Source organism: Sorghum bicolor, chromosome 9 (assembly GCF_000003195.3).
Source record: "Sorghum bicolor cultivar BTx623 chromosome 9, Sorghum_bicolor_NCBIv3, whole genome shotgun sequence".
In the NCBI taxonomy this organism is placed as follows: Eukaryota; Viridiplantae; Streptophyta; class Magnoliopsida; order Poales; family Poaceae; genus Sorghum; species Sorghum bicolor.
Genome location: NC_012878.2, coordinates 20,891,782 through 20,898,130, shown reverse-complemented (window position 1 = coordinate 20,898,130; position 6,349 = coordinate 20,891,782).

Here is a 6,349-nt window from a genome sequence, read left to right as displayed (position 1 = left end):
AATATTTACGATATTTAAAAAATAACACTTTGACATTATTTGAATTTTTTCTCTATTTTGTGTTTTTATTTTTTTTCTTATGCTTTTTACTCTAGATTTTATTATTATTATTTTTATCTGTGTCATGTATTTATGTATTTTTATGTATATTGTAATATCAGTTTCATAAACTAAAACCAAAATACTATTTTTTAAATCGATAACATTTTTTTACAAAGACAGAACATTGTCTGTTGAACCTAGAATATTGTTTCTACTTAATAAAAGAAAATATTTTATCTTTATAAGATAAATATTTATTAATAAAATTTTATCTAAATATATCCATGTGTGATCTTGTTTTGAAGGATTTGTTATAAGAAATTTAGTGGTGCAATCAGAATTTAATTTATATCTCTAGTTTAGGAGTTATGACTTTTTTTAATTCGCTAAAACAGTTTTGCATGCATAGGTGAGTGGGGCCTAGGTTGATGGGATAGTGTGTCATCGCGCAATAAAAAAGACCACCAAAGGGATTAAAGTTGTGGATGGGTCCTCTTCATAATTTTTAGTTATAGAGATAAATATTAATTAATAAAATTTTATCTAAATATATTCATGTGTGATCTTGTTTTGAAGGATTTGTTATGAGAAATTTAATGGTGCAATCAGAATTTAATTTATATCTTTGGTTTAAAAGTTATGACTTTTTTAAATTCGTTAAAACAATTTTGCATACATGGGTGAGTGGGCATTGATGAGATAGCCTATCATGACTAAAAGGGATAGGAGTTGTGGTTTCACTATGGATGTGGTAGATGGGTCCTTTCTAATTTTTAGTTGTAGAGATCTAGTTTAGGAGTTATGATTTTTTTTTAATTCGCTAAAACAGTTTTGCATGCATAGGTGAATGGAGCCTAGGTTGATGGGACAGTGTATCATCGCGCAATAAAAAAGACCACCAAAGGGATTAAAGTAGTGGATGGGTCCTCTTTATAATTTTTAGTTATAGAGATAAATATTAATTAATAAAATTTTGTCTAAATATATCCATGTGTGATCTTGTTTTGAAGGATTTGTTATGAGAAATTTAATGGTGCAATCGGAATTTAATTTATATCTTTGGTTTAAAAGTTATGACTTTTTTAAATTCGTTAAAACAATTTTGCATTAGGTTGATAAGATAGCCTATCATGGCTAAAAGGTATAGGAGTTGTGGCTTCACCATAAATGTGGTAGATGGTCCATAATTTTTAGTTGTAGAGATTTGTTGGAAGGTTAATATATATGTTGCTACACGCTTAATACATAAATAAATGTTACATATATAACATAAATTGTCAGTACGTACAAACTATTTTAAAACACATTCAAACTTAAAAAGGGTGATTGAAATCTAAAACTAAAAAATGAAATTTGAAACTAAAAAAACAAAACCTAAAAATGAAACTAAAAACTAGAATAAAAATAAAAACTTAAACTAATATATTAACAAATAAGTTGCTACACACTTAATACATGAGTTACTACACGCTTAATACATAAGTTGCTATATATTTGCAAGTATATATAATTTGTTGGAAGTTTAATTTAATATATAGGTTGCTACACGCTTAATACTTAAAAGCTATTACATACATAATAAAAATTGGCAATACATATAAACTATTTTGAAACACATGTATCATAGTCTCATTTATAGATCTTACCATGAGTGGCTCAATAGTACTCCCTTCATTTCAAATTAAAAGTCATTTAAGAATCTTCGAGTCAGTTTGACCAGAGTTATAGAGAAATACTAAGATTTGTAACATAAAGTGAGTATACTATAAATATATAATTAAAAAAATCTAATGATACTTAGTTGGTAACATAATAATTATTATCTTATTATATAAATTTGATCAAACTCAAATTTAGAATAGTTTGACTCTTCAAGATTCTTATATTAACTTATAATTTAGGATGGAGGGAGTACAAATCATTGAAAAAACTGACTGAAATCTGAAAATAAAAAATAAAAAATATGAAATATGAAATATGAAACTAAAAAATAGGCTGAAAATTTTAACTAAAAACATTAAAAATGACTGAACACCAAAACTAAAAAATTAGAAAAACTTTCTAGAAAAAAACTAAAAAATTACTAAAATGTAAAGCTAGGGGTAATTTCTTTTGTGACAACTTATGTGTGTAATAGCTACCATTTTGTAACAACTTATATATTATAGGTGAGGCAACTTATATACATTAAAGCTAAAATTACAAAATGAATTGGAAACTAATTTTTTAAAAAAAATACAAACTAAAATTGCAAGACTAAAATTATAAAAAGAAATTAATAATTGAAATTAGAAACTGAAATTAAAAATAAAATTGCAAACTAAAATTAAATAATAAAATTATAAGACTAAAATTACAAGCTGAAAGTACAACTAAATTGGCCAAGTACATGTTGTCTTTAACATCAGTTTTATCATGAGTAGCTTGCTAGAGTGTTGTGTTGTCTTTGGGCCTTCTAACATAAACATTAGTTGCTGGTCTTTTGGCAGTGACAAGGCCTTCTGCATCTGAAGATTTGTCTGCGGCTGAAACATTTGTTTGAAACAAAGGTCCAAGCAGATCACACTCCAATACCTCTTTTGATGGCAAACATAATTCCAAATTACCATTGTGAGAGGCTAGACACTCCTCATCATCAACAATTTTGTGAATTATTTGTTTTACTCTTGACTTGAGAGGTGATTGAAGAATAACATTTGCTTCAAGAAGATAATTTGGATAATCTTCTTTAGAGTGGGATTGAAGCAACTCATGTAGTGGTGGGACTGTAGTTAAATGCGATAAATCTCTGTGCTTGTTCTTGAGTTCACAGTCATATCTTCTTGCTTGTGATGATCCAGGTACATCAACAGCATTCAGAAAAGAACCTTTCTCCCTCTCTAATTGCTTCTCATCATAGATAATTCCAGATTCTTCCTTTTTGATCAGAATAAGAGTCATCAGGATTTTTTAACATCTCAGTACTGCCAGCAGCACTATCTGAAGTTGTATTTGTAGCAACATTGGTATTTGATACACTTACTGTGAGGGAAAAAGGCAACCACAAATAGATTTCTTCTTTCCAGTCTTAAAGTCCTGAATCCCATTAACCAATCTATCCACCACCAGTTGGCACCAGTTGTATTCTTCTATTTCATTAACTTTAAAGATTGCATGGAATCTGAGGACGCAAAGACTAGTAGAAGAAGTTGGACAAAGCAGAGAACTGATGGCAAATAAAAGCCAAATCTGCAACCACTTGTGATCAAACGTTCCCTTATAATCCTCAAGCAACAACCTTTTAGCTTCTTCGAATGTTGGTGCCTTTTGATTATTTTCACGGCCAACAGTTTATAGGACTCAAAGAAACTGATGCCGCCGTTTTCCTTCTTATACTTAACACCCTTATTACCCATTGAAATGCCAAAGACTCTAAAGGCAGCATGTGAGTCAACCTTGATGGAACCTCTAAAGGGGATAACTAGTTCTGATTTGTTAGTATCAAACACCCTAACCAACAAGAAGGAAAGTTTCTCATGGATTGAAGAATGTTTGATTTCTAACAGACCACGACCACCTGATAGGACTAGAAGCCCTACAGGAGTTCCTGTGTAAGCTGTAGGGATGGAAGACCGGAGGCCAAGGCCTAAACCCTCGGCGGCGGCGCGAGCGCGCCGTGCTGTAGGCGTGAGCAGCTAGGGCAAGAGGCGGCTAGGGTTTCTCCCGGCTCCCAGGGGAAGCCGGAAACAATAATATGTTTCTGCTTAATCCAATCTGAATAGTACTTACAATATATGTAGGTCTCTGGAATATAATATGAAAATAACTCTAATTTATCTCTAATAAATATGACAAATATGGGCCTTGTGCCCCACCAGCCGCCAGCACCCCTTAGCCACTATTGGGTACTGGATGCCGGTCATAACATCTCTCCCCGCCTGCGCAAACAGCTCGTCCTCGAGCTGGAAGTCGGGGTAGAAGGTCTTGAACTCGTCGACGAGCTCCCACGTCGCATCCTCTTCAGGAAAACCTCGCCACTGGATGAGCACCTGCCAAGAGCCGCGACGTTGATGTGCACGAAGCGCCTTGGCCGGAGCTGGAGCCAACCGGCCATCTAATGTTGGTGCAAGAGCGCCTGGAGCAGACGGGGATCCCCACGGTGGCGCTTGAGCAAGCCCACGTGGAAGACATCATGAAGACGCGTGCCCTCCTGAAGTTGAAGACGGTAGGCGACGTTGTCGATGCGCTCCAGGATGTAGAACGATCCGGCATACCGGGGACCGAGCTTCCCTTTTGCGCCCGGCACCAGAGACTGGGTCGTGCGGTTGAGCAGCCGTAGCCAGACCCAGTCGCCCACCTAGAACTCGACGTCGCGGTGGCCGGCATCATAGTATTTTTTGGACAACTGCTGCGCCTGGAGCAGACGCTGGCGCACCTCTGCCAGAATCTCGTCCCGAGCTCAAAGAAGGCATCTGCAGCCTCTTCACGAGCTGTGCCCGGTGTATAAGGCAGCAGAGGCAGTGGGGAACGACCGTAGACAACCTCGAACGGAGTGGCACGAAGGGCGGTGTGGAATGACGTGTTGTAGCAATATTCCACCCACGAGAGCCAATCCACCCATGCCTGGGGACGATCACCTGTTACACAACGTAAATACATGGCAATCACCTTGTTGACCACCTCCGACTGGCCGTCCATCTGCGGATGAAAGGCTGTACTCATGCGTAGCTTGACACCAGCCATCTCGAAGAGATCACGCCACACATGGCCTGTAAACACGGGGTCCCAGTCGCTGACAATGGAGAGGGGGAACCCATGTAGTCGGACTATGCCGTCGAAGAAGGCGCGAGCGACGGTCATGGCGGTGTAGGGGTGACTAAGCACGATGAAATGGGCGTACTTGGAGAAGCGATCCACCACCGTCAAGATGACCGATTTTCCCGCAACCTTGGGCAGCCCCTCGATGAAGTCCATCGAAATATCCGCCCACACTTGGGTGGGTACATCAACGGGCTGCAACAAACCAGCAGGCTGCATCGTCTCCGTTTTGTTGCGCTGGCATGGCACCGTCTCCGTTTTGTTGTGCTAGCATGTAGTACGGGAGCGTACCAAGTCCTGGACCAGCACATGGTCCCGTGGAATGAAGAAGTGAGCGCGGAGTCGATGGAGCGTCTTTTGATGCCCTCATGGCCAGCCGAGTGCATGGAAAGAAGAAGTGAGCGCGGAGTCGATGGAGCGTCTTTTGGATGCCCTCATGGCCAGCCGAGTGCGCCAAGAGGAGCACCTGCTGGCGTAGGTCGCCATGGTCGGGTGCAAAGACACGGGAACCATGGAGGAGCACGCCATCGACAACGTGCCAGGGGTCGCCTAGCTCGCCGGCCTGCAACTGGTCCAGTAGCGCGCGGCAGTCCGGTGCAGTCGGCGTGGCGCGTCGGACCTCGTCCAGGAGGGCAAACATCGGCCCGGACAAGGCCAGCACCGCTGCGGCACAATCAGGCGGTAGGGCAGCCGCGTCGACAAGGCCAGCATCCGCCACAGTATTGTAGCGCCCCGGCCGGTACTCCACCGAGAAGTCGAAGCCGAAAAGTTTGCTGATCCACTAATGCTGGGGAACTGTAGACAAACGCTGATCAAGCAAAAATTTCACCAACCCAATGAGCTCGCGTTCATACGCTGCCAACTTGAGGTGGCAAGTAGCAAAGGGGCGACTCAAGTAGGCGAGGCGTCCAGCACCCTGATGCAGAACGGCACCAAACACCGCACCCGGCGCGTCGCAGTCCACCATGAAGGGTTTCGTCGAAGTTGGGCATCTGGAGAACTGGGCCCGTGATCAAGGCGCACTTAAGCGCCTAAAATGTTGTCGTCGTCCCACGCAAACGCGTCTCGCCGCAAGAGACACGTTAGCGAAGCCGCGATGGTGCCGAAGTCCCGGATAGACTTCCGGTAGTAGTCTGCACGGCCAAGGAAGCCATGCAGCCCGCGCGCCGAGCGTGATGGTGGCCAAGCCGCCACCGCGGCCACCTTGTCGGCGTCCATGGCTACTCCTCCTTCCGCGATGATATGGCCCAGATAGGCCACAAACGACGCCCCAAAGGAGCACTTGGAGCGCTTGAGGTGGAGGTGGTGCGCCCATAGTGCATTGAGGACGATGTTGACGTGCTGCAAATGCTCGGACCACGAGGAGCTGTAAATCAAGATGTCATCAAAAAATACGAGCACAAACCGCTGCAGGTAGGGCCGCAGTACGTCGTTCATCAAAGCCTGGAAGGTTGCCAGGGCGTTGGATAGCCCGAACGGCATCACCAAGAACTCGAAGTGGCCGTGATGT